Here is a 4635-nt window from a genome sequence, read left to right on the forward strand (position 1 = left end):
TCCATAGCGCTCGCACAGAGCGTTTATTCACCAGTGTGTGTATGGACTAATATGTTAATGAACCTATCATCTGTCTGAACAACAGGGCCGGATACAGAAATTATTAACTGGGGGGGCATTAATAAATGCTGGGGGGGCGGCGCAATGTTTTGGGGGGGGGGGCCCAAAACCATTTGGGGGGTTTTCGGGGGCCCCAAACCCCCCAAATGCGTAGGAAAATATGCATAGGAAAATATGCATTTTGGCACAGTTAGACCTATAAAAAAAAAATCACACCCTGTGTGAAGTGGGCGGTGTCTTGCTAGCTAATCACAATACTGAATGGAGTCAACCAATCATGTACAAAAGATAAATACATTTATTGAAACACTCTTTATGATGGACGAAACCATAACTTGAAAAAAACCAATTTTGGGTTTTTTTCAAGTTATGGTCTCTTATATAGGACATGTGTCATGTGACACCGGCCAATCACAGTCCTGAATAGACTGTGATTGGCCAATCACAGCGCAGGATAATTCTACTAATTTCCTGGGCCCAGATCACAGCGCAGGAAAATGTACATTTTTCCAAATCTCACTTATAGGGGCGGTTTCACCGCCCAAAAAATCTGTTTTTTCGGCTGTTTGTGTATTACTGCTTCCTATTGTTCTTTTGGGCTTGTTTTCCTAGGCTTCTTTCTCTCGCAATATCTGGCAACACTGCCCATGGAAAATCAGGGCAGAGGATTATTTGAATTGTGCAATGATACATGATGGAATATGATTAAGGATTATTTTGATTATGGTAAACTCACATTTCATATCATGACATAAATGTAACTTTAAAAAAAAAAAAAAAAAATTAAAGATTTCTTTTGGGGGGGCAGTCAGGGCATTTGGGGGGGCATTGCCCCCCCTTGCCCATGCCTAGATCCGGCCCTGTAAAAGTACTGCAAACAACATGCTGTCTAAATAACATTCTGCATATGTGGTCAAGAAAAAGAAAATAATATAACGAAACACAACACAACACAACACAACACAACACAACACATTCATGAAGTACCCAGGAACACAGAACCATCATATCAGAGAGGAAGTTTGTTTAGATCTATGGCTGAATGGACAAAACTGCTTCTGAAACCAACTTTTTGTTCATATCTGATCAGTATCTTTGTCTGAAAGGCATGATTGTAAAAAGTGAGAGGGGAGGGGATGATGATTGATTCAGTGTCATTCATATTATTATTGTAAATGAGTTGAGTATTAAACGTGTGATTATCTTATTATGAAGATGACTGCGTTGTCTTTCCCGTAACAAGGGAATTGATCGAGTTGATAAACACACACACACACACACACACACACACACACACACACACACACACACACACACACACACACACACACACACACACACACACACACACACACACACACACACACACACACACACATACACACACACACACAGAATGATCAACTTGATAAACAGCTGCTTCTCTGTTTACCCGTCATGGCACAGAGATAAGACGGCTCTTCTCTGATCTCTGTCAACCATTATCACAACCATCACACTGACACACACGCACGCACACGAACGCACACATACACACACACACGCACACACACACACACACACACACACACACACACACACACACACACACACACACACACACACACACACACACACACACACAGAGTGGTGGAACGTAACTAAGTTCATGTATTTTTACTTGAATGGAGTATTTCCAATTTTCAATTATTTTATTTCTACTCAAATATTGTACTTTTACTCCACTGTGTTTATTTTAAAACTTTAGTTGATAGTTACACATTGGGTGCCAAAACCGTATATATACGGTTTTGGCCATACTAACGTTGAGTGCCAAAACCGTATATATACGGTTTTTGAAAAAAATTATAATAATAATAATTTTAATTATTTTTTTCTTCACAGCAACAGGAGATATAACTCCTACAAGATTTAGACTCCAATCCACCTCCTGGTTAACTTATGACTTCAAAAACCTGTATCTCGGCTCCTGTGTACCTTTTTTTTTTACAATGTTAATTTAACTATTTTCAACTGGCTGCAACTATGGAACGGATTACCGAATGTTTTAAAAAAAAATCCCCCGATTGTACGAGACCTGTATGTGTGTAATGAGGGGATCACCGTGAGGACGGTGATCACTGAAAATATTTTGTGACTACTTGAAAAAGGTTCAAAAATTGTTAAAGATCCTGGCACTCAAAGTATAATATTTTAATAAACCTCTGGCACCCAATACATTAACCACTTCAGCCCTATATATACGTTGGCTATAACAATGTGAGTACTTTTTCACCACTGACATGCACACGTGCACACACGCACACACGCACGCGCGCTCACACAAACACACACACACACACACACACACACACACACACACACACACACACACACACACACACACGTTCTATTGTACGTGTGTTATTCTTGTACAGTATGTCGGTCATGGATGTTCAAGTGTTCTGAGAGTTTCTATAAAAACCTTCCCAAGTAACTGCCACAAACAGACTGCTCTGCTCTCTGTCTCTCTCTCTCTCTCTCTCTCTCTCTCTCTCTCTCTCTCTCTCTCTCTCTCTCTCTCTTTCTCTGTCTCTCTCTCTCTCTCTGTGTCTCTCTCTGTCTCTCTGTGTCTCTCTTTCTCTCTCTCTCTCTCTCTCTCTCTCTCTCTCTGTGTCTCTCTTTCTCTCTCTCTCTCTCTCTCTCTCTCTCTCTCTCTCTCTCTCTCTCTCTCTCTCTGTGTCTCTCTCTCTCTCTCTCTCTCTGTCTCTCTGTGTGTCTCTCTCTCTCTCTCTCTCTCTCTCTCTCTCTCTCTCTCTCTCTCTCTCTCTCTCTCTCTCTCTCTCTCTCTCTCTCTCTGTAGGTTAAGGTCGAGGCCTCAGAGGACCAGCTGAATCAGAGAGGACAATATAGACATGCTAAAACCTTCTGTGGAACACAACAACCAGAGCAGTGCCGTCGCCCCCTATAGTGTTCACATTGAACCTCACATTACTTTATTTTATGCATAATTATTTTACCCAACTCTGAACATGTGTGGCAGATTAATCTAATTTCAGACCAACTCTGAGTGCATCTCAATCCACCCGTCTCAGTTCATCTACAGCTGACATGTTATAGATCTGTGTTTTCATCTACATGTAACACATGTATGTGACACATGTTACAGAGGTGTTTTCTGCAACCATACATGTATTCATCACTTTCAGCTTTGGCATCCCTGTTTTGGACGAACATTTTCAAACATCCCCCCACCCCCCCCGCTCTGAAAATAGCTAAATTAGCCGATCTACAAGCTCACAAGGTTGTGGCGAGCCTCCGTGAGGCCTGTCTAGTCTGTCTCGTCCAAATGAATGTAACCAAATTCATTGTTTTTTGTGTCATTATCTTTTCAAAAATGTTCCACACATTTTTCAAGATGTTTAGAAAAGTTCCAAACATAGTTAAAAAAGCTGAGCTATTGTACAAGCTCACAGCGTGTCGCGATGCGACTCGTTGTGTGTGTAGATCGTCTATTTCCACTATTCTTAGTACGAGAAGTATATACTGTAGGATAGGGGTTTTTCAGCGTTTTTCAAGCCAATTAAGGACCCCTTAGCTGTGAGAGAGATGAAGCAGGGACCCCTCCCCCCCCCACTACATATTGTATAAATTTTTTTGCAGATTAAACATTTTCATTTATTTCATGGATAGCTTCATAGACATGCACTATCATCAGTGTTGTGTCTTTTTGTTTGTTTGTTTGTTTGTTTGTTTGTTTAGACATTGTCTTTTCTATTAATATGATGGATTCATGTTCATGTGTATTTTCTGATATTTATCCACTTAAACCCTCAATACTTGTAAACCCGACATTTGGCTCTGTACTTGGTCTGTTCCTTTTCCCCCCTCTACACCAAATATCCTGGCCGAAAATAGCCGAAAAAAATCTACAAGCTCCCCCCAGAATACGGATACTATATAGGGTGATCAAGTCGTCGTCCCCCCCCCCCCCCCCCCGTAGTAACTCTGTCCAGTGAAGGCACAGTCTAATTGCATCAGCTGATCATCATTGTGGGAGAATGGGAGTTTTTAGCTGATCATCATTGTGGGAGAATGGGAGTTTTTTTAAACCCTCTATCACTTACTATGGGTGAAAAATCAACCGAAGACCTGCCTGTAAAAAAAAAACAGGGATGAGGTCAGGGAAACAAACCTTTATACTTTCCATGATGTCAGTGAGCATCCTGAAGGTGACCAAGGACCCCCCCGCCCACCTCAGACATCAGCACCATTATGAAAATCACATAATTACAATTGTTCATGGGTGAAATTCACCCATGGTTAGTGTTCTAGGTTGAGATAGTGCATGTGTGCGTGGGGAGCGCGGCTGCACTGACAGTAAGTGCCCAGTGAGTGTGGGTCTATGACCCCAGAGAGTCACCATCCCAGACTCCACCAGCTGAACGCTGCAGACACACAGAGCGTAGGAGTGGAACCATCGACGCTGGCCTTTGCAGAAACCCTGCAAAGGCCATTCTGTTATAATCACACTCTGGCCTGGACAAAATAACATCTATCAGGAGGAGATCACAAGGAGGAGGTAATATATGCATA

The sequence above is a fragment of the Gymnoscopelus braueri genome, assembly GCF_963280865.1.
Source record: "Gymnoscopelus braueri genome assembly, chromosome: 20".
NCBI lineage: Eukaryota > Metazoa > Chordata > Actinopteri > Myctophiformes > Myctophidae > Gymnoscopelus > Gymnoscopelus braueri.